Source organism: Elgaria multicarinata, chromosome 5 (assembly GCF_023053635.1).
Source record: "Elgaria multicarinata webbii isolate HBS135686 ecotype San Diego chromosome 5, rElgMul1.1.pri, whole genome shotgun sequence".
In the NCBI taxonomy this organism is placed as follows: domain Eukaryota; kingdom Metazoa; phylum Chordata; class Lepidosauria; order Squamata; family Anguidae; genus Elgaria; species Elgaria multicarinata.
The window spans coordinates 127,817,495-127,842,296 of record NC_086175.1 but is presented as its reverse complement, the minus strand read 5'-3'; the positions used below and the strand labels follow the sequence as shown (position 1 = coordinate 127,842,296).

At 47.6% G+C, this 24,802-nt stretch overlaps 1 protein-coding gene across 8 annotated transcripts in view; it reads right to left on the bottom strand.

Moving 5' to 3' along the window:
- The window catches only part of DLG2 (discs large MAGUK scaffold protein 2), a 1,258,440-nt gene that overhangs the window by 53,203 nt on the left and 1,180,435 nt on the right, over positions 1–24,802 (bottom strand). The window lies entirely within an intron of this gene.

The following is a 24,802-nucleotide window of genomic DNA, read 5'->3' as shown; positions in this document are numbered from 1 at the left end:
AGGGGTCAAACCTGTTCATCTAGGTGACACACAGGGGATCCAGTGCTCAGGCAGGGGTGAACCCTGGATGATCCCAGGATAAACCTTAGGTCTAGCTGTGGCCTCAATGAGGCAAACACATCAGATTTCAAACCTTTTGTCATTTTTTTTTTGGGGGGGTGGTCAGGTTTAACATTCATCATGGGAATGTCCCAACTGCTGCTGTGGTGATGAATGAGCTTTGAGTGCCCCTTTGGAGCATCTCACCTTGCTATCCCATTCGAAGGCAAGACAGATGGCTACAAGGACACACCGTAGATCATGGTCTTCAACTGGTGGGTCGTGACCCAAAAGCGGGTCACAAGATCACTCCAGATGTGCTGTGTCAAAGCTGTTGCTGCCATGTTGGGCATGGAGAAAATTGTGGAAGTGGGTCTCATGTTGCAGGTTGGGAGTCCGAGGTGGGTCTAGTGTCTGGACCAGTTGAAGACCACTGCCCTAGGTAATGGCTACATTTGGACAACACAATAGTCTATGGTGGGTTACTAGTCAACTCCATGGTTGAATATCGAGGGGCGTACTCCCCACATAATATGATTATTATCAACCGTGGTGTGGATTGACTATTAGTCAACGCTGTGTTTGAGTGACACGTCCCCCGCCCTTTCTCCCCCCTCAGTCCTCCTGTTGGTATCCCATCAGCCATTGCGAATTCTGCTGACAGGACTAGAAGGGAAGTTGCTGCTTTGGTCACTCTTACCAGGGGACTCTGTAGTCTCCAAAAATAACCAACTGTGTGCAATGAAATAGTCAACAGTGCCAACACACAACATGATAACCAGCTGTTGCTCAAATAATCAACTCTACACAGCAATGGTTACTTGTGTTGGTTATTTCGGCCGAATAACCAATCATGGTGTGAAAAAGTCCCGACAGATGACACAAAAACTCCCCATTGATTATTTAACCCACCACTGGCTTTGTGTCATCTGAACCCAGTCAATGTCCCTTAAAAATAAATAAAATCAACAGCGCATAGTGTGCAACACTATATGGAGAGACAGAAGATTAAATGTGTTTTGTTTATTGGCATCAACAGCCACATCTGAGATGGCTTTGAATTTGTGGCACAAAAGACAATAGGTTGGACCCGGACTTAGTCCTGCTTAAAGTAGACCCATTGAAATCAATGAGGCATAAGCTAGTCATGATTAAATTTGGTCTCATTGATTTCAAAACATCTGCTCTAAGCACCACTTAAGTCTGGATCCAACCCAACTGGGCATGATTCCTTTCCCCTTATATTTTGAAAATGCAGCATTCCGAAAATACCTTATTTTCATAGAATCATAGAATAGCAGAGTTGGAAGGGGCCTACAAGGCCATCAAGTCCAACCCCCTGCTCAATGCAGTAATCCACCCTAAAGCATCCCTGACAGATGCTTGTCCAGCTGCCTCTTGAAGGCCTCTAGTGTGGGAGAGCCCACAACCTCCCTAGGTAACTGGTTCCATTGTCGTACTGCTCTAACAGTCAGGAAGCTTTTCCTGATGTCCAGCTGGAATCTGGCTTCCTTTAACTTGAGCCCATTATTCCGTGTCCTGCACTCTGGGAGGATCGAGAAGAGATCCTGGCCCTCCTCTGTGTGACAACCTTTTAAGTATATGAAGATTTTAAGCATCTGACTTAAAGTATCTATTCAGAATCTCATCACTTTCATGTTGTGGCAGAAATTGAAACTAAGACAGCATCACCAATGCCCCCTTTTAACATTTGTATAGTACTTACAATGTCAACCCTATAAAGGTAAGCCAGTGTTATTACTGTTCCCTCTATTTCCAATGTTCGGAGGTGAGTGTTGTTCCTCATGTAGCCAAGACAGCACTCTCAGTGCATGAGAAGAAATGTTTAGCAGGCGCTGGAATATCCTAACATTTGTGTACTTCAATGCAGTTTAATGCCGTTCAGTTAACAATAATGAATTATGAGTGGAGCCACAGAAACAAGCAGACAGTATTGGATACACTATAAATAGCTGCTAAAAGGAGATGATTTGGTACAACTTGTACCATGAAAGTGTGAGACACCACCATACTCAAGTGTGTGTAGTAATTATTTGTTAGGGATGCTGTCAGAGTCCAACTCTGCCAGATTCCAAAAGCAGATGTTGAAGTTCTGCTGTACCAGACTTGTTTACAGAAGCAGAACTAAAACACCAGAATGTGTTATTGTTCTAGAGTTATATTTCTGGGATTTTGCAAGAAGGGAGAAGTGAGGGTGGGGTTGGAGTGGGATTCCTGCGCCCTTTTCTATCTCTTTGCAATAAAAACACATCGAAGTAAATTGTAAAATGAACTCTCCTACCCGCCCCAAATTACATTCCATTTTTTTTAAAAAATTAACATTATTTGTGTAGCATCACAATACTGTAATTGCACAAACGCTGTTTTTCTTTTAAAAAAATAAAAGGTATTTTTAGATGCATAAAAAGCAGGGATTTTTTTAAAACCACACACGGTGATTTTGCCTATTTCTCATTCCACCCACCCCCTCATTTACATGCACATGTGCAAAATCCATTCTCAAATTGTGCTGTTGAAGCCCTGCAGGGATTCAACTGCAGCAGAGCCAACAAGAGGTCAGAATCTCGGAACAATGACCACTTGGGAAGATCCATGGCATTGCACATTTAAAACAAATCTAGCAATGGTGGTGGTGACTTTTGTTGGGAATTGCATTGCTCTTGCACTAGAAAGGCTTTAATGGGTTTAGATGAGCTGCGATTTCTCTCACCGCATGATGCGCTGCCATCTGAAAATGGAATATTTTCCAAGGCCATAGTGAAGTCACCACACTTGAAGCCCCAGATAAGGTATGATCATTTCTCATACATGGCTTCCTTCAGCGTGATGCTACTTCAATGGTGAAATTGGAAATTCAAATTTGCATTGGTACTATGGATTCAAATTTAAAAGGTTGCATTGAGAGAAATAGCTCACACTGGACTCATAGAATCAATGGCCTAATCTACAGCAAGCAAGATATTGCACTATACAAGCAGTATGAACGCGGTATATACAAGGCAGGAGCCACACCAAGCAAGATATAAGACTAGCAGTATATGGTCTGTGTCAATGGGCCCCAACAGTTGTCAGTGCACTTCAATACCACTATAAAGCAGTAGTGTGGCTCCTGCCATTTATATACTGCTTTCATAGTGCAATATCCTCCTTGGTGTAGTTTAGGCCATAGAATAGCAGAGTTGGAAGGGGCCTCTATAAGGCCGAGTCCAACCCCCTGCTCAATGCAGGAATCCACCTTCAAGCATCCCTGACAGAGGGTTGTCCAGCTGCATCTTGAAGGCCTGTAGGGTGGGAGAGCCCATGACCTCCCTAGGTCATTGGTTCCATTGTTGTACTGCTCTAACCATCAGGAAGTCTTTCCTGATGTCCAGTGGGAATCTGGCTTCCTGTCACTTGAGCCCATGATTCCGCGTCCTGCACTCTGGGATGATCGAGAAAAGATCCTGGTCCTCCTCTGTGTGACAACCTTTCAAGTATTTGAAGAGTGATATCATGCCTCCCTTCAGCCTTCTCTTTTCAAGGCTAAACATGCCCAGTTGTTTCAGTCTTTCTTCATAGGGTGCATTACATGAATGCTCCTATCACCTCCTGCCATCATGTTGCAGAGGTTTATAAAACGATGAATGCTTTGGAAGTGGTGGCTAGAAAGAATTGGTTCACCCTTGCCTATAAGGACAGATCTCAGGGTTGGTTGGGTTTGGGAGGCAACCTAACCGATTCACCAAAAGCATTGTAATGCTGATCTGCCCATCTCTGTGCCTGTCTCTTTAAAACTCAAAGCATCGTTGGCTAAGACACTTGATTACCACGGTCCCACACAGACTAACACACGTGCTTCCCACCACCATGGTGCTCCCTGCTTTCATATCTCATGTCTGCCACAGACAGCTAGAACAATCTCCTTTTTAATCAACACCTTCCTAGCTCCATCTCCGAGCCTGAAAGCTGATAAGAGGGTCTTCCTGTCCATGTGATTGGTGAATCGACTATGTGATTGGTGGACCATGTTGGACAGCCGCCCATGGGCATCGTAAGAAGACATAATAAAAATTGACAAAAGGCATGATCATAAATATGGACAAAGGGCGCAATCCCATACATGTTCAGACAGAAAAAAAGTCCTACAGCTCCCAGCATTCTCTAGCCAGGGAATTGTAGGGCTTTCTTCCCATCTAAACATGCAAAGGATTGTGCCCTAAAAGGCTTTTATTTTGTCTGACCATCCAAGGATGCTGTGTTAATGCTCCTCTCATCCCCACAAATTGTTTTTCCCTTTCAAAATTTAGCATGAGATAGCAAGGTTTTAAGCATCTGTGTTATTTTCAAGCTCAGTTCAGTTTTATTACATAGGCACAGACCCATTCAAATCTTCAAGTTCGTGTCCACTGTCCCCTTAGTCATTATTCACATTGCATGAATAAACCTCTCTCACCCAGAACTAGGAATGTAGGGATTTGGTAAAATCTGATCCATCTGCATTTCACAGGTTGTCAGGTGCCTTTCATTCCATCGTCCGCTCATTGGCAGAACCCGGTTTTCCCCAGTTTCCTGAATTTGCCCAATGTATTTGCAAAATGTACAACTCCCCCCCACTCCCAAATGCACATTTTCATGCTTTAGCCTTTATGAGAAATGTGCATTTTCAGCCAGGTTTTTTTTTTTTTTTTGGTTTTTCTCTTACAACATAATTTGCGTAAAATCCCAGAAAGGAAAATAAAGCAGCCTGCAAGTCCACAGAATCCAAACCACTCACGAAAAGCTGGACCACTGTGGAATCTGCAGGCCAGATTCATAGAAATGGGGACTCATTCGATTCCATTGTGGATTTCTCTGACATCCCTACACAGGACCAGAGGGTTTTTGAAGTGTGGTTGGTGACAGTTCCAGGGGAGAATCTCCTTCACCCAACCTAGACTGCTTGGGTCACATCGCCAGGCTATGCTGGCAGCTCCCCTTATTTCTGAGGAAAGGCATCTTACCTCCAGGGAAATCACACACACCCTGACTTAGTTTGTGCGGAAGTGTGTGGTGGTGGCAACTATAAAAATGCAGAGGGCGCATTGCTAGGAGGTCTACCTTAGAAGATTGGCAGCAGAACGGTTATCGCGGTAGATCTTCACTCGATACCCAATTCACATGTGGAATTTGCTGCCGCAAAATACAAGGGCCCCAAATCATAGAATAGCAGAGTTGGAAGGGACCTACAAGGTCATCAAGTCCAACCCCCTGCTCAATGTAGGAATCTGCGTCCTTCTTAAAATATCAGCATATTTTAACTTAAAACTCTCACTGCCAGGACCTGAGCCTTAGGAGAGCCGCTTCCACATTTTAGAATGGGGAAAAACCGTGAAAAAGCTGAGAAGCCACCAAATGTTGAGGGGGAGGGAATGCCTATCTGGAGAATCCAGGAGGGCCAGACTGGGATCCGAGATATGCCAAATTTGGCCCATGGGCCTCAGGGTCAACACCCCCTGCTTTAAAGAGACTGAGGCCCTTTCTACACCTAAGGGCCTTCGGGGAGGGAGGGGGGACAATCCTGGAGTAACCTGCTTCCCGGGATTGTCTCCTAGCATACAAATGCCAGCGTGACATAGAATCATAGAATTGTAGAATAGCAGAGTTGGAAGGGGCCTACAAGGCCATCGAGTCCAACCCCCTGCTCAATGCAGGAATCCACCCTAAAGCATCCCTGACAGATAGTTGTCCAGCTGCCTCTTGAAGGCCTCTAGTGTGGGAGAGCCCACCACCTCCCTAGGTAACTGATTCCATTGTCGTACTGCTCTAACAGTCAGGAAGTTTTTCCTGATGTCCAGCTGGAATCTGGCTTCCTTTAACTTGAGCCCGTTATTCCGTGTCCTGCACTCTGGGAGGATCGAGAAGAGATCCTGGCCCTCCTCTGTGTGACAACCTTTTCAGTATTTGAAGAGTGCTATCATGTCTCCCCTCAATCTTCTCTTCTCCAGGCTAAACATGCCCAGTTCTTTCAGTCTCTCTTCATAGGGCTTTGTTTCTAGACCCCTGATCATCCTGGTTGCCCTCCTCTGAACACACTCCAGCTTGTCTGCGTCCTTCTTGAATTGTGGAGCCCAGAACTGGACGCAATACTCTAGATGAGGCCTAACCAAGGTCGAATAGAGAAGAACTAGTACCTCACGTGATTTGGAAGTTTCCATCCTGGAAACAAACAGGGATGTCGTGGGTGCCATTGGGGAAAAAAAAAAAGAGCACCGAAAAAGTAAGTTTAAAAAAAGGGAAAAAAGCCCCACCCCTGCTCTCCCCACACCAATGTCCCTGGACTCCCCCTGGACCAGCTCCCTCCCTCTTTGCTGACCCCCATTACTTGTCTGGCACTCTGTTCATACAGTAGCCAACCAGTTGTCGACCAGGAACAAACAAGCAGGGCATGGGTGTTATGTGCACTCACACCCCACCCATGTTCCCCAGCAACTGGTGTATGTAGGCTTACTGTCTCTGATACCGGAGGTAGAACATAGCCTTCAGAACTAGTAGCCATTGATAGCGTTCTTCTCCAGGAATGTATCCAACCCGCTTATAAGAATGCACAAGATGTAATTTAAAACGCACCCACCCAAGGAAGATCTAGAACTGACTTGTTTGCACAAGGAATTTTATCTAAGGCACCAAAGCTACAGACATGTTCACCGATCCTCCTCTTTTGTTCCTCCATTGTTTTCCTCCTTTCAGCTTCTGCAGTAGGCAGAATGCATTTCCCTTTGCTCCTTGTCACTTCTAATTTTCCTTATTCACAACACTCCTCTCCTTGGCTCGAACACTTGACAAGAAGACACGAATGTGCTGAAGACTATATATTGATCCTGGAGGGAGGAAGCGGGGGAGTGAATCCTCTGAAAACACACACCTGTATTTACAATTTGAAAGTCACTTTGACCTGACAGATTCAATGGGACTATTATATTACTGAAGGTCACCCCCTTGCCCCAAGCCACACTATCCTTTCCCATGCAGGGGCCCACAAGAGATGCTGAAGAAGCTCAGCAGGACCACGGCCAGCTCAGGGCATAGAGCCAGACCAGAAGCAGAGCACCCCACTTCAGCCAGTAAGGATGTTGCTCCAGCAGCGATCTGTAGCCAATTAAAGTCAACCTTCTCCGATCTGGAACCCTCCAGATGTATTGGATTGCAATTCTCAACATTTTCAACCAGCATGGCCAATAGGAGTAATGGGAGTTGTAGTCTGACACATCTGGAAGGTACCAGGTTCCTCTGTGTCCTCAAACCCCTCCTTTGATAGTAGGGGGTTCAAGTCCTGTGCTGCACATGCACATACACACACAGCCCTGTACTCATCATCTTATAACTCATGGTTATTTGTCATTACTTTTAGCCAGGAGTCTTGTAAACCCAGAAAACTGTTTGGTGATTAAGATGCAATTCTAGGACTTGGGGCTCATCTACACCATGCAGGATATTGCACTATGAAAGTGGTATGAAAGCGGTATATAAAAGGCAGGAGCCACACCAAGCCGGATATAGGGGTATGAAAACAGTATATGGTATATGTCAATGGGCCCCAACAGTTGTCAGTGCACTTCAATACCGCTATAAAGCTGTAGTGTGGCTCCTGCCTTCTATATACTGCTTTCATACCACTTTCATAGTGCAATATCCTGCTTGGTGTAGATGAGGCCTTGGTAAAACTCCACTAGTTATTCTGGTATTGTAGGGGACTGCCTGTTGACCAGATGATGAATGATAATCATCTGAAGCTCTCCTTTAAAAGTGTCTCTTCGAAGGGATGTTGGGAGGATGGCCACAAGAAAGAGGAACTTATTGCTGGTGGCCTCCTGATTACGGAATGCCCTTCGCAGTGAGGTCTACTGAGTACCAACACTGTCATCTTTTAAATACCAGTTTAAGATCTTCCTTTCCTCACATGCATTTGTCAGCATATGTATTTTCCCCCCATGTGTTGATGGCTACCAATTTGGATGGGTTTAAAAGGGGTCACATCAATTCATGAAGGATAAGGCTATTCATGGCTACTAGTCATGATGGGCAAATGCTACTCCAGTATGTAGGTCCCTTCCAACTCTGCTATTCTATGGTTCTATGATTCTATCAGAGGCAGGATGCCTAGGGAACATGAGTGGGAAGGTGCCTTTGCATTTACAGAATCATAGAATCATAGAATAGCAGAGTTGGAAGGGGCCTACAAGGCCATCAAGTCCAACCCCCTGCTCAATGCAGGAATCCACCCTAAAGCATCCCTGACAGATGGTTGTCCAGCTGCCTCTTGAACGCCTCCAGTGTGGGAGAGCCCACAACCTCCCTAGGTAACTGGTTCCATTTTCGTACTGCTCTAACAGTCAGGACGTTTTTCCTGATGTCCAGCTGGAATCTGGCTTCCTTTAACTTGAGCCGGTTATTCCGTGTCCTGCACTCTGGGAGGGTCGAGAAGAGATCCTGGCCCTCCTCTGTGTGACAACCTTTTAAGTATTTGAAGAGTGCTCTCATGTCTCCCCTCCATCTTCTCTTCTCCAGGCTAAACATGCCCTGTTCTTTCAGTCTCTCTTCATAGGGCTTTGTTTCCAGACCCCTGATCATTATGTCCTACTTGTGGGCTTACCACAGGCACCTGGTTGAGCGCTGTGTGAACAGAATGGCAGACAAGAGGAAACTGTTGTCTGATCCAACATGGCTTGTCTTATGTTCTTAAGTACTTACACAAGTCGTTTCAATGAGATTTTAAACAACTTTATAGTGAGTTTTTAAGGTTAAAATAAACGTGCAATTTATTGTACAATATGTTTTGATCTGAGAAACCTTTGCTACTTGAGCATTCCCTTTTAAAAAAAAAAAGTTAAATATTGTTTTCAATTTGGTTGTGTTGGGCCCTCTACTGTGATAATCCTGGGAGCGGATCGCTTTTTGACTTGCTGAAGGAAATCCACAATTTCCCGTCAATGGCGCAATGTTTCAGAACTACTCACTGAGCAGTCACAATAGGTTGCACAAAAGGTATCTCTGTGGAGTTTAGACTTTTCAAGTTGTGCGCCAAGCTATAATTTAGAAAAGAAATACTTTCCTGACTTCTTTCCCCTGCCTGCCCACAACCCCATGTCTTTTCAACCTTTTAAAAAACATGGCCCGGAAAATATGAGTTAGCTCGGCAGGGGTTTGACTTGAGATCCTCAGATATTTTAGCAACCTGTGTGTAGTAGAAGCATTGAATGCCCCTGGGAATTATACTTCTGAATGCCTGTACATAAGGAATGTGATTCTAATCGCAATAGCTTCTCAAACTGTTTTGACCCCCATGTTTCTAAGTAGTAACTGAGATGCTCCCATGTGGCTCGCCTCATAATTAGCTCATGCTTTCCAAACTTTATCGGAGAACTCTCAGAAAACTCTCCTTCCCACCCACCCATTCAGGCAGGATGAAGCTTCTGGATTAGGCAGGCCTGATGTAAACACTAAGCGTTGTAGTTGAACACATCTGGGGGAGCACAGACCTTATTGCCCATCCAATCCAGGACTGTCTGCTCTGGTTTAAAAAAAGAGTTATTATAGTGCTGGAAAAAGTGCAGCAAAGGGCAACTAAAATGATTAAGGGGCTGGAGCATCTTCCCTTTGAGGGAAGGTTACATCAGCTGGGATTGTTTAGCTTTGAAAAAAGGAGGCTAAGAGGAGATATGACAGAGGTGTACAAAATGATGCATGGTGTGGAAAATGTGGATAGGCAGACATTCTTCTCCCTCTCTCAAAATACTAGAATTCTAAGTCATCCCATGAAGCTGATTGGTGGGAGATTCAGCAAAATAAAAGGAAGAACTTCTTCACACAGTGCATAGCTAAATTATGGAATCCATGACCACACGATGTAGCGATGGCCACCAATTTGGATGGCTTTAAAAGGGGGTTGGATAAATTCCTGGAGGAGAAGGCTATCCATGGCTACTAGCCCTGATGGTTATGTGCTACCTCCAGTATCTGAGGCAGTAAGCCTGTGTGCACCAGTTGCTGGGGAACATGGGTGGGAGGGTGCTGTGTCACCATGTCCTGCTTTGTTGGTCCCTGGTCAACAGCTGGTTGGCCACTGTGTGAACAGAGTGCTGGACTAGATGGACCCTCGGTCTGATCCAGCAGGGCTCTTCTTAAGTTTTTATGTTCTTATTTCCCCAGGGCCTCAGAGAGATGGCCTTTGTCATCACCTGCTACAAGATGCTTTTTAACCGGTGATAGCAGCAACTGAACCTGGGACCTTCCTCATGTCAGGCATGCGCTCTACCACTCAGCTATACGTTGCATATTCTGGATGTGGATTCAAGTACCATTGCCCACAGGCCTGGCTGAGTACTGAAAATGTATTCCTTGACACCCTGCTTTGGTCATCAGTCGTAGTGTTGGAAAGGTCTTGGAGACAGGCCCAGGCCAACCATTAGGCAAAGTAAGGTGGTTGCCTCAGGGAGCAGATACTGGCAGGTGGCATCAAGGGGAGGAGAGAGCTGTGTGCTACATGGCCTGCCTGTGCCCCCTGACTTAGCCTGTGGCCTTCAGGTGGGATGGAAAATGCTGCCCCACCATCAACACTGAAGACGGATTCATCTGCAGTCCATTTTGCCTTTGTATATGGCTGCCATTTTATTCATTGCCGGCACTGTGTAGAGATCATGTATTCCAACCCCCTGCTCAATGCTGGGTGCAGCTGTACCATCGCTGACACCGATTCATTAATGGGGGGGACCTTTTAATCTGTTTCTGCAGCAAAATTACACCCGTATGAAGCTGCCTTGTATTGAATCAGACCATTGGTCCATCTAGCTCAGCACTGTGGACTCTGGCTGAAAGTCACTCTCCAGTGTCCCAGGGTGCTTCCCAACCCAGACTACTTGAGATCCTTCTTTAGCCAGAAATGCCCTGGACAAGACCTGTGACCTTCTGCATGCAAAGTAGGAGCTCTACCAATGAGCAATGACCTCTCCCTTGAGTCCTCTTCCAAATGCTTGTCCGAGCCAGCAACAAAGGATCGCCTAATGATAAATGCCGGTTCTGGAGACGATATTGTCTTCCTGCTTCGAAAGAAAGCAGGGGTGGATCTAGACAGCGTCCTGAAGGCGATTGCGTGCGCCTCCAGTGCACACCAAAACTGATTGTGTCAGTTTTGTGCCTTCTTCCGCCAAGCTCTCCGACCTGGGTGGCTCTTTCGCCGGCAGCAGGAGGCTGGCGGAGAGGTGGCCGGCGGTGGCGGCGGCGGCTGGATTCCCCAGTGAAGCCGCCAAGGCCGGAAACTTTTCGCCCCGTCCCTGCAAGGGGCGATGCGGGGCCGCCGCTGCTGCCTCCTCCTCCGTCTCTTCTGGCCAGCAGGTAGGCAGGATCTACACAATCAGTTTTGGTGCGCACTGGAGGCGCACGCAAGCGCCTTCAGGACGCTGTCTAGATTTGCTCCAGGAGGGCACATTGCACATCCTCCACAACACAGCACAATTTCCTGCACTTACTCTACGGAGCCAAAGAAAAATGCCAGGCAGGGCAACCAGCAGCAAACTAGCACTACACCCACATTGTGAAAGGGGCGGAAAGGGGGATCCCAAGAGACTTCAGATTTAGTGGCATCGCCTCCGCCACCTTTGCAAAGGCCGCCCACGCCCGGCGGCGGTTGCACAGATTCATGCTGCTTCATTTGACTCCAGCCTCTGCACTGCTTAGAAATGCATCCCATTTGGAATCCTACACATTCAAATATCTGACATTTCCATTATTCTTCACTAGCTACCAAGTGCCTCTTCTTCTTTCTTCCTTTCTTTTTTTTTTTAAAAAGCGACTAAATTTAGAACGAGGGGAATGCTCCCTCATGCAAACACACATGACTAATGCTCAAAGCAGGTTGTTGCAACGATTGTGATTGTAGCGTTAGGGTTTGGCAGGGGCTGGCAGGGGTTGAGGGCGTGCAGTCCAACGGGCTCGAGGCCTAAACAATGGAGTGCTCCACTCTTGGAGGCCCCCATCTAGCCAATGCCCTCTGGGGCTCATGCCGACAGGGCAGGAGTAGAAACAGAGATTCTGTTTGCCTCTCTCTCCTCTCCTAAAGGGCTTTTTGTTAGACTGGCTTCGGAACCTACCTCATTTGCCCTCTGTGTTGAGTCCGGGCCGGTGCGAGGACTAGGGGGAGCGGGCAGGGCAGAGGCCATCTGCCCGGGGCTGCCTCCTTCCCCGTCCCCATCTGCCCGGGGCTGCCTCCTTCCCCGTCCCCATCTGCCCGGGGCTGCCTCCTTCCCCGTCCCCATCTGCCCGGGGCTGCCTCCTTCCCCGTCCCCACCTGCCCGGGGCTGCCTCCTTCCCCGTCCCCATCTGCCCGGGGCTGCCTCCTTCCCCGTCCCCATCTGCCCGGGGCTGCCTCCTTCCCCGTCCCCATCTGCCCGGGGCTGCCTCCTTCCCCGTCCCCATCTGCCCGGGGCTGCCTCCTTCCCCGTCCCCACCTGCCCGGGGCTGCCTCCTTCCCCGTCCCCATCTGCCCGGGGCTGCCTCCTTCCCCGTCCCCATCTGCCCGGGGCTGCCTCCTTCCCCGTCCCCATCTGCCCGGGGCTGCCTCCTTCCCCGTCCCCACCTGCCCGGGGCTGCCTCCTTCCCCGTCCCCATCTGCCCGGGGCTGCCTCCTTCCCCGTCCCCATCTGCCCGGGGCTGCCTCCTTCCCCGTCCCCATCTGCCCGGGGCTGCCTCCTTCCCCGTCCCCATCTGCCTGGGGCTGCCTCCTTCCCCGTCCCCATCTGACCGGGGCTGCCTCCTTCCCCGTCCCCATCTGACCGGGGCTGCCTCCTTCCCCAGCTACGCCGCTGCCGCCCAAGACTCCCACAGGCCCTGTGCTCCACTCCGCGCAGGTATAGGAGGCCGCCGCCGCGCCCCCTCCCCTCCCCCAGGGGGCGTGGGCCCTGCACTCCTCCGGGGGCGCAACTCCTGGCCCCGACTCCTGCCTGCAGCGGCGGCTGGGTAGGGGGGATCGTGCGGGCAAGGCCTAGTAGAGCGTCCCCTTCCCCGCGCCCTCTGCACGGCACAGTGGGGAGGGTGGGGATTTGGGGCATCTACCCCCCCATTGCAGGAAGCAGCGTCATCAGCCCTTGGGGGCTGGGGGAGGGGACCAGGGCCTTCCTAGCCTGGCTGCTGGCTGGTGGTGCCTTTTTCTTGTCTCTTGGCGGGACAAGAGAGAGAGAACGGAGAGAAAGGGAGTTGAGAGCACAGAGCACCTGACGGCTTTCTGCGTCTGTCCCTCAGAGCTTTTGTCTGTCCGTCCCCCACACTCCTCCTCTCTGCGCTCCTTAACTAAGCCTTTGGTATGGAATTGCCTCCCACACCGCCGGATCTATAATGAAAAGATGGTGGTAGCTTCGTGGGCCGCATGCAGCTTCTGCTTCGGCCCAGGAAAAGTGCAGCAGCGGCGGCAGCAGCAACAGCTACCGTTGCCCCAGAAAGGAGGGGGGGAAATTCCGCCCCTCTTGCCTCCTCCAATATGTCCACGTGCAGGCATGGAAGGGGCGAAGTAAGCGGTGCTTCTGCACCCCTCCCGGAGCCTTCAGTCTCTGCACGAGATGCTGGGTGCCCCCCCCCCACGTTGGATTTGCAAAGGATACTCAAAAATTGATTACTTATTCTTGCAATTTAAAATAAATTTAGCAGTTTCAAGTTTTGTGCTTTTCATTTTTCTACATAACTTCTGTTCTTAAAAATTGAAGTTGGCAATTTGGAGGGTGTGTGTGTGCAAGTAGCTCGCCTTGCCTTGGGTGCAAAATAGTCTGGAACCGGCCCTGTGTTGGGGACAGGGTTTGTTGGAGCCATGGCCTCTTCCCCTCACCCACTAGTGTGTACCTAGTGTGGATGACCTAGTCCTGTGCTATGAGCAGGAAAGCGATGGCACAGAAATCATGTTTGGGTTGAGGCAGAACGTTGAGATCAAAGATCTGGGTCCAACAATGCACTGTCTGAGCATACAGGTTGAGAAGGGGTAAGATGGGAGCTGGGGCCATAACCTATTGTCATCTGAATCAGCTCCCTGTGAGTAGCCACGTGTGTCGACAAAAGATACACTCTAGTGGTGGTTTGAAAGAAACTTTACTTTAGGAATAAGTGACTTTCCATCCTAGGGTAAGGTGGCTCAGTTCAGCCATGTGGTCAGCAACCCATGAGGCAGGGAAGCACAAGGAGAAGGAAGTAGAGGCGAGGAGCCAGGAAAGGGGAAAACAAACACCCCAGCAATCCCTTCCCACCTTGTTCAGGTGCAGATTAACTCTTTAGCTCCAGGTTCAGTGACCTGTAGCCCAGGTTCTGCTAACATACCCAACAACCCCTTTCCCCAAGGTCAGAATTCTGACCTCAGGAGAAGGAGACGATGCGAAGGTTTCTGAGCTGTCTGGGAGGACTACGAAGGCCTGGCGTAGGGATCTCCCGTTCTGTGGTTGGAGCTCTGCCTCTAGCCCCAGAAGTGGAGAACCACCGGATCCCATGGCCTCCGGGATGCTATCTAGGATTTGTGCAGGGTTTGTGTTTTGCGATGAAGGCAAGTGGGGGAGGGAAATGCATTTGTTTTCTCTCCACTTCCTGCTCTTCTGGTTTTCAGATCATGTTCAGATCATATTTAGAATCACCATGAATGATGACTGCAAGGCTGGCCCAGCTGTACAGGCAGCTGCAGTGGCGTCTTGGGGTGGGAAAGCATTTGTAGGGTTGGCAGTGACGCAGAGTGCAGCCAGAGCCATCGACATACTGCATCACTGCCAACCCTACAAATACTTGGGATCCTCTTTGGTGTCACAGAGGGACACAGGAAACTGCCTTATAATGAGTCCAGCCATTGAGCTATCAAGTTCAGTACTGCCAACACTGGCTGGCAGCAGCTTTCCAAGTTTTCAAGCAAGAATCTTTCCTAGCAATACTTGGAGATGCCGGGCATTGAACCTGGGACCTTCTGCATTCAATCATAGAATCATAGAACAGCAGAGTTGGAAGGGGCCTACTAGGCCATCGAGTCCAACCCCCTGCTCAATGCAGGAATCCACCCTAAAGCATCCCTGACAGATGGTTGTCCATCTGCTCTACCACTCAGCTATGGTCCCTCCATATCACACATCAGCACCTTCTGAAATCCTACAAAGAATCCTGTGGTATACCTCCTGGGTCCCATGCAGCCAAAAATGTCTGAGTGCTGTCTCAGATTTTAGGGTATGTCAGGGTTCCTTCCTTGTCCTGGATCTCTTGAGCAAGTCTTTAAGGATTTCTTGCCTCCTTCCTTCCTTTTACACCCCCCCTTCCCAGTAACATCAGGTTTATGTAGATGTGGAGTGAGTGAACAGTTTACCAGTGAATTAAAACAAGCAAATCACAACTAAAGGCATTTAGTCAATAGAGCTGAGTGATACAAAAGGCATTAAAAGAAAATAAAAGTTGCAGAAATGCAAGCTTTTTTTTTTAACCCTAAACTGCTCCTAAACTTCTTCAGTCTTCTTCTTTCTGCTCCTTCCTCATGCTCTCGTCTTTTTTCTGACTCTTGCCCAGTGGCTCTCTCACTCTTTTATCCCCTCTTCCCCCAAAACAGAAAGTACTGTTTCAGTCTTAAAGAAATGAAACTTAACCAGGGAAATGAATCTTATCCAGAGAAATGAAACTACTCCTCTCAGGGATATCCCCTCCTGACAGAACCGCCCCCCCCCCCCCAGCCTCTAAGACTTGACCTTTTAAGATTATCTCCGTAGGCTTCAAACTTTCACTGGTTGCCTTTGCATGGCCTGCATCACAAGGTGAAAAGAATGAGCAGCAGAGATCTGGACAAAAGTGGACTTCTCTTTTCTCCTCCTAAAAGCATGTCCCCCGCTATGCAGCCACTATGCACTGAATTCGCATCTCACCTCCTTTCAAAGCCACCATCACCCAGACCCGCCTTCCTCCTCTCAAAAGCCTCAATCAATGGCCATCATCAGACACAGAGAGCTGTGCTAGACGGACCTTTGATGTGACCTGGTAAGATTACTCTTTTGAAAAGTCACCAGCTCCAAATCGCAGCCGTGACCTACTTAGGAGGACGCTAACTCATGCCGACCGGCCGTCTCCTGTTCTGTATGCTTCCACACAGCACGACTGATTTCTTGAAGGCTTCCTGCTATTCGTACATCCCACATGCTGCATTCCCCATTGTAACAGGGAAATCAATTTGCCAGAAACAGAGAGAACAAAATGCAGACGTGCTTTCGGTGGAAGCAAAGGAACTGGCAATCAGGAGCTTTGCTGAGCAGGAAAATGGTACTACAGGTTGAAAGGACCATGCGAAATTGGGTCAAAGTCACAATAAGGAAGGGGGGCTTTGAGGAGCTGAGGATAAAAGGGGAGGGGGGCACAATTACAAAAAACAAACAAACCCCAATGTGTTTTTGCTTAAAGCTCTTCCTTCCCAGAATGAAGCGTTAGGAAAAGTGTTTCAACCTATTAGAATGGGAAAAAGAGCTGTACTCATATCAGCATTCATAGAATCATAGAATAGTAGAATTGGAAGGGGCCTAAAAGGCCATCGAGTCCATCCCCCTGCTCAGTGCAGGAATCCACTCTAAAGCATACCTGACAGATGGCTGTCCAGCTGCCTCTTGAAGGCCTCTAGTGTGGCCTCCCTAGGTCATTGGTTCCACTGTTGTACTGCTCTAACAGTCAAGACATTTTTCCTGATGTCCAGCCGGAATCTGGCTTCCTGTAACTTGAGCCCATTATTCCATGTCCTGCACTCTGGGAGGATCGAGAAGAGATCCTGGCTCTCCTCTATGTGACAACCTTTCAAGTACTTGAAAAGTGCTATCATGCCTGGCACATGACCTGGGGTCCTGGTCCCGTAGAGTGCTTATACAGCTATATACACATAGGCCAGGGGTGAGGAACTTGTGGCCGTCCAGATGTTGTTAGATTACAACTCCCATTCCCTGACTATTGGCCATGCTGGCTAGTCTGCTAGGGGATGCGGGGAATTGTAGTCCCAATTAAACAACACAGAAGGCAGCACTTGGAATTGCCAAAATAGAATAATGCCAACCAGCACACAACTGCTGGAATATTAAGTATTAGGTAAACAAACATTTTATGTGACTTATTAATTGTGCCGTATCATGTATCAAGCATAAGAATACAGTAACAGCTCTCAAGAACTCACCGCTCCTGAAGATTTGCATTTTCAGGCTGGGGATGTAAGTCAATCCTTTTTTGGAGGACAAAAAAATCTTTTTGAACCTGAGGAACAAATTTAACAAATCCTTCTCGTTCCCCACTGATAAGCATTGTGATGTTGTTGTGATATTCTGACTCTGATGAAGCATTTGCGAAATAGGTGAAAGAAGCCGGAGGCCTGTAATCGCTCAGGTCTTGCAAACTATTTCTGCTCTTTGCTCAGTTATTGCAAACTATTCAGTTATCATTCAGTCTTTGTAAACTATTTTTGGTCTGTTACGGTAAACAACTTGTTTAGTTTCTTGCAAACGATTTACGCTCGGTTATTGTAAACAACTCGTTCAGTTTCTGTAAACTATTATTGTATTCTTACGCTCGATACGTGATATGGTGCAATTTCTACATTTCATAAAATGTTTGTTTACTTCTGTTCTTTTGATGTCATTTAATATTCTAGCAGTTGCATGCTGGTTAGCATTATTTTATTTTGGGAATTGTAGTCCAACAACATCTGGAGGGGCACACCTCTGATGTAGCCACACCATTGCAGATGTCAGACCAAATACATGTCTGTCGAGAAGCAAAGCCAGTGGTGCACACGAAATGTGCCAGTGTGCGTGTGTGTCAGGGCTAGCAGCAGGATCTAACTTCCCCATTCTCCATGGACATGTGGTGATAGTCTGAAGAGGGCCCTGGTGAGTATCCAGTCTCAGAAGCCTTTGAGAACGGATCCCTGGGACATTCAGGGGGAGACTTAGGGACCATAAAGCTCTAGAACATTTTTTGCATTGGTTATTTCTCAGTTGGACTACTGCAACCTTCTTCTCACTGGCCTTCCTTCTTCTCACAACAGTTCATTGGTTTCTGTTCACCACTCTGCTGCTAAGATCATCTTCTTGGCTCACTGCTCTGACCATGTTACTCCACTTCTGAAATCTCTTCATTGGCTTCCAGTTCACCTCAGAATCCAATATAAACTTCTCTTGTTAACCTTATAAACGATTTGTTTATAAATAAATAAATAAAATAACCTACAAAGCTTTTCGCTGTCTAGCTCCTTCCTATCTTTCCTCTCTCATCTCACACTATTACCCTGCTCGTGCTCTTCGCTCCTCTAATGCCATGTTTCTCACCTGCCCAAGGGTCTCTCCTTCCCTTGCTCGGCTTCGTCCATTTTCTTCTGCTGCCCCTTACGCCTGGAACTTTCTTCCAGAACATTTGAGAACTACAAGTTCAATCGCAGCTTTTAAAGCTCAGCTAAAAACTTTTCTTTTTTCTAAAGCTTTTAAAACTTGATTTTGATCTGACTTTTATACTGTTAGTTTTACTCTATCCTGTGCCTGTTTGGTGCATTCTCTTCCCCTTCTTATTGTTTTATTATGATTTTATTAGAATGTAAGCCTATGCGGCAGGGTCTCGCTATTTACTGTTTTACTCTGTACAGCACCATGTACATTGATGGTGCTATATAAATAATAATAATAATAATAATAATAATAATAATAATAATAATAATAATTTTCCTTTCCCCCTTTTGCAGGGATTCCTGCAACCTGTGGACTGCACCTTTTGGGTTAGATGTATACTGGACCCACTTCAATGCCTACAGATGCAATAGGAGTTTCTTGTCATTTCCTTTTATGCTATATTCCATTGCCTGCCACCATACAGATGTCACCATTTCTTCAAAATACAGCCTTCTCTGAAAGCTGAAAGGGCACATGGCATCAATCAAGGCTAGGTTGCTCAAAGCTGAAGGGTGCTGCTGAATGACGAACAGAACCCTGTGATTGTTAACATCACCTTTCAAGTTCTCCCTTTGACTGAAAGGCCAAAACGTTGATGGATTAATCTTCGTCACTGCCTCCAGGTGAGACTAAACCCATTGCACTGCTGAGGACGCTATGCCAAAAGGAAGCGAATTTGCTCTAAGACAAATTCACATTCAAAGTACGCAGCTTCTCAGTGGCCTCGGAAATGGAAATGTTGAATCATGATGTGGTGTGGAGAATGTCCATAGGGATACATCTCTCTCTCTCTCTCTCTCTCTCTCTCTCTCTCTCTCTCTCTCTCATAATACTAGAACCCAAAGGGGTCATCAAATGAAGCTAATTGGTGGGAGGTTCAGGACCGATAAAAGGAAGGACTTCTTCACACAGCGTATAGTTTAACTATGGAATTTGCTACCACAAGATGTTGTGATGGCCAGTAATTTGGATGGCTTTAAAAGGTGACTGGTTGGATAAATTCCTGGAGGAAAAGGCTATCAGAGGCTACTAGTTCTGATGGCTATGTGCTACCTCCAGTATCAGAGGCACGAAGCCTATATATACCGGTTGCTGGGGAACATGGGTGGGAGGGTGCTGTTACATCAAGTACCTGGTCGACAGCTGGTTGGCTACTGTGTGAACAGGGTGCTGGACTAAATAGATCCTTGGTCTGATCCAACATGGCTCTCCTTGCGTTCTTGTGAATTTCAGTACAATGCTGTCAGTTTCCCGAGTGAGACCATTGCAGGATGAAGCCTACCTAAAGGCTTGTAGAGTCAGAAGGCAGTGAGGACAGAAATGGAAGGCCAGCGCAGAATCAAAAGAGGAGGCTCAGAAGCAAGGCTTGTAATCCAGGTTTAGAGCCAGAAGGCAAGTTGAGATGGGTCAAGGGACAAAGATTGGAGGTGCAACAGGAGCATACAAGGTTGAAATGGCCGAAAGCTTAGAGAATGAGAGCCACACCTGAGGTCCTCCAGTCCAAAAGGCCACTTACGCAAAAAAGACGTGAGATCCATAATGGGAATGTGGGCTTGCAATTTTGCATACGTTAATTTGCATTCGTAGATTCAAATTTGGGAAAAAGAATCATTTGAAAGACAGTCTGACTTTTCCTAGTGAGGAAGTCACACCAGGTGACTTGTGTGCCCACTGGGTCTGCTGTCCAGGTGCAAACTGTAGATGGGCAACTTCAAAACTCTTCTGATGCTGGTCATCTTTAAGATGGACTTGGACTGCCCTCTTCTCTTCAAATAGAGGATGCCTTCAAGCAGAGGATTGTCCCCTGGAACATAGAACATGTCGCCATCCTGCTGCAAGTGAGGAGGTGCTCACACACTGAGCCAGGAAGGAAGCAGACTGTGGGCACATTCAGAAGACACCTTAAACCATGACTTTAACGGTGGTGAAGAAGGCTTTTTGCTTTATTCACCTTAGTTAAAGCTAGGGATGTGCTCCGCTTCTCATCGGACCGGAGAAGCAGGAGCGGAGCGGGGGGCTTCGCCTGCCCTTAAGGCGGAGGCGAAGAGGATTGGGGGGCCGGCGGAGCGTGGCGAAGAGGATCGAGGTGAAGGCAGATCCTTCGCCTCGATCCGGAGCTCCGCCGGAAAGGTAAGTGGGGTTTACCGGGCCCTGCCGCTGTCGCTGTCGCCCATGCAGCGACGGCAGCAGGGCCCGGTAACGCCCCCCGCCCTCCTCTCCCTTACCTGCCTCCGTCCGCGGTCTGTCAGCGTCTCCAATTGAGCCCGTGGTTCCAGCAGGAAGTCTGGGCCGCGCTTGCGGCCCAGACTTCCTGGTGGAACCGCGGGCTCAATTGAAGACGGCGACGGACCGCGGACGGAGGCAGGTAAGGCCCCCTCCCCCTTGGTCCCTTACCGGGCTCTGCCACCGTCGCCGCATGGGCGGCGATGGTGGCAGGGCCCGGTAACCCCCCGCCCTCCTCTCCCTTACCTGCCTCCGTCCGCGGTCCATCAGCATCTCCAATTGAGCCCGTGGTTCCAGCAGGAAGTCTGGGCCGCGCTTGCGGCCCAGACTTCCTGGTGGAACCACGGGCTCAATTGAAGACGGCGACGGACCACGGACGGAGGCAGGTAAGGCCCCCCTCCTCCTTACCGGGCTCTGCCGCCGTCGCCGCATGGGTGGCGAAGGCGGCAGGGCCCGGTAACCCCCCCTATGGGGGGGGGACCAGAGCTCCAATCCGGATCCGGAGCTCCGAGCGGAGCAGAGTGGGCACAGGCGGAGTGGGGGTGGGGCGGAGCGGGCCGATCCGAAAATGGCGGATCTTAAAGTAAAGCGGAGTGGGGGGTCCGTGCACACCCCTAGTTAAAGCCATGGTTTAAGGTGTCTTCTGAACACAACCTAGCTTTCTGGTTCAACCATCATGGTTAAAGCCATGGTTTAAGGTGTCATCTGAACAAGGCCAATATAAGGTTAGGCATGAGGTGACTGGTGGGGCAGCTGAGTTAGTTTCAGCAATGCTTCTGGATTGATTCTACATCGTGATGTGGGGAGAACATGGCCACTGGTTGCAGGAATTCTGTCAGCGCCAGCCCTATCATTAGACAGAGTGAGACAATCACCTCAGATGGCAGATGCTGGGGGCGGGTAGTGGCAGCCTTCCAGCCGTCCCTCCTGAGCAGAGGAGAGAGCTGTGTGCCGCACAGCCCGCCCTGCACCCCTTAAACTAGCTTGCCGCCCTCAGGTGTGGTGGAGGTCACTGTCCCATCGCTAGCATTGAAGACAAATTTAACTGTTAGTCCAGTTCACTTCTGTATGCAGAATGGGGTGCGGACACCATTCTGTCTTTTGCTTCAGTCAGCAAAACATAATGGGCAAGCCCAGAATTCTGGGTGGGGAATGTTTAGTTTAAAGCAAGGGGTGGGAGACGTTGCTACCATGGCTTTTGCCAGTACCCCACCCTCTAAATTTCCTGGAAAAGGTTCTGGCAAAACCTTCAGATCCATGCCGGTTTCCCCCTCCTGGCTGGGCTAATATGGTAGCTCAATAGGTGATTTAAAATTGGAGAAAATGTAGCAGGAATAACCTCCCTTTTCTGAGCACTGTGGACTGGATCCAAAATGTTCCCCATAGCTGCTTTTAAACATAAAGAAAGAGACCTGAGAATCACCAGTTTGACCCCTAAACTTTGCCAGTGGGGTGGGGAAGTGAGCGAAATGTGCTCTGACAGCATCAAATCCCAAAAAGGTGCTTTTATATGTGTGTGTGCGTTCGTGCGTACGTGTGTGTGTGTGTAATTTCTCTTTCAGTTTTCCACATCAATGCAAGAGTCATATTTCTCCAGAGACACTACCTATTTGTTTGGATATTAAAACCTTGCACACCAATAATTAGGAAAGTGGAAATTGAAATGATTAGACAAGTGTGATGCTATTAAATGCACTAAATTAAAAGGCTTAATAGGTAGCTTCCAAGTGATAATTTCAGGTTCTCGTTTCTGCTTGATGAAATTACACCTGCTATTTATACCACTGGCTCTCTGCTTGCTTGCTTCCTACTTTTTTTTTTTTTTAAAAAAAAATCATCTAGGGGCCAGCATGTCTAATTGGATTGATATTATTATCTGCATTTCAGTCACCTGGGAGTGAAATGACCTTTCTTTTTTGCACCACATCCATTGTTTTAACGTTTCTTGAATTTCTCAAGCATGTTAACTTGGGAAGGACAAGGAGTGGGGCTGGCGTCATGGGGAGCGGAGGAAGAAATAACGTATTTTTGGAAGGATGAAGAGAATCACACATTTAACAAAAAGGAATTAACTGTGACATTTCCTGAAGCCAAAACTCCAGAAGTGGAAGATTGCCCCACAGTCCAACCCCTGCTCAATGCAGGAATCCACCTTAAAGCATGCCTGACAAATGGCTGACCCGTTGCCTCTTAAAGGCCTCTAGTGTGGGAGAGTCCACCACATCCCTAGGTCATTGGTTCTATTGTCATACTGCTGTAACAGTCAGGAAGTTTTTCCTGATGTCCAGCCGGAATCTGGCTTCCTGGAGAGCCCCAAGTTGCCTACCTCTGATTTAAACATTATACCATCACACCATAAGAAATGACTTTGCATTAGCAATTGAAGGATTTTTTTTTTAAAAAAAGCACTGAGTGGTTTTTAATTTTGGTTTAATGTTGGCATTGATCCATTTGGTGTACAATGAATCTCCCACCAGTCAGCTTCATGGGATGACCCCTTTGGGTTCTAGCATTATGCGAGAAGGAGGAAAAGGTCTCCCTGTCTATATTCTCCACACCATGCATCATTTTGTCCACCTCCATCAGGTCTCCTCTTAGCCTCCTCCCCCCTCCCACAAGCTAAACAATCCCAGCTGTTGTAACCTTTCCTCCTTCTCATAGGGGAGATGCTGCAGCCCCTTAATCATTTGAGTTGCCCTTTCCTGCACTTTTTCCAGCAGTTGCTGGGCAGAGCTGAAGGAAAAAGGGGGCATAGCAAAAATAACAGGAATACCCCCCCAAAAAAACACTGCCAGTATTTAAGCTTTAAGAGAGGCATTTCAACCTTTTAGAATGGTGGGGGGGGGGGCATGCAAATCCTGAAACCATCAAACGATCGGTGGGGTGGGGAAAAGGGGGTAGGGAAGGGGTGAAGGCAGGCAAGGGGCGGGGCTAGGGAAGAGGGCGGGGCTATCTGCCATATCTTGGAGAGTTGGATCAGGCTGAATTTAACCCATGGAGCTGAAGTCCAGCCCTAAATAGAATGTAAACCTTTGGTTTAATGGCAGATGGGCCACCTCCAGTTTTTCTACGGTGGCCAGAATGTATTGCTTGCCACAAACAGCTATTTGTTCTGCCTAGGGTGACCGTATGGAGAAGGAGGACGGGGCTCCTGTATCTTTAACAGTTGCTAGAAAAGTGGATTTCCACAGGCGTCATTGTTACGCATGCAGCACCTGGTGAAATTCCCTCTTCATCACAACCATTAAAGCTGCAGGAGCCTCCTCTGATGCCATGTTTCTCGCCTGCCCAAGGGTCTCTACTTCCCTTGCTCGGCTTCATCCATTTTCTTCTGCTGCCCCTTACGCCTGGAACGCTCTTCCAGAACATTTGAGAACTACAAGTTCAATCGCAGCTTTTAAAGCTCAGCTAAAAACTTTTCTTTTTCCTAAAGCTTTTAGAACTTGATTTTGTTCTGACTTTTATACTGTTAGTTTTACTCTACCCTGTGCCTGTTTGGTGCATTCTCTTCCCCTTCTTATTGTTTTATTATGATTTTATTAGAATATAAGCCTATGCGGCAGGGTTTTGCTATTTTATTGTTTTACTCTGTACAGCACCATGTACATTGATGGTGCTATATAAATAATAATAATAATAATAATAATAATAATAATAATAATTGACCTCTTTTGTTTCTGGTCAAGAGGGCAGGGCTCTTTCACCTTATTATTATTATTATTATTATTATTATTATTATTATTATTATAATTTATTTATTTATTTATATAGCACCATTAATGTACATGGTGCTGTACAGAGTAAAACAATAAATAGCAAGACCCTGCCGCATAGGCTTACATTCTAAAAAAATCATAATAAAGCAATAAGGAGGGGAAGAGAATGCACCAAACAGGCAGTATAAAAGTCAGAACAAAATCAAGTTTTAAAAGCTTTAGGAAAAAGAGAAGTTTTTAGCTGAGCTTTAAAAGCTGCGATTGAACTTGTAGTTCTCAAATGCTTCATCACACCTTTAACGGTTGTGATGAAGAAGGAATTTCACCTGGTGCTGCATGCAAACAAATGACACCTGTGGAAATTCCCCTTTCCATACAACTGTTCAA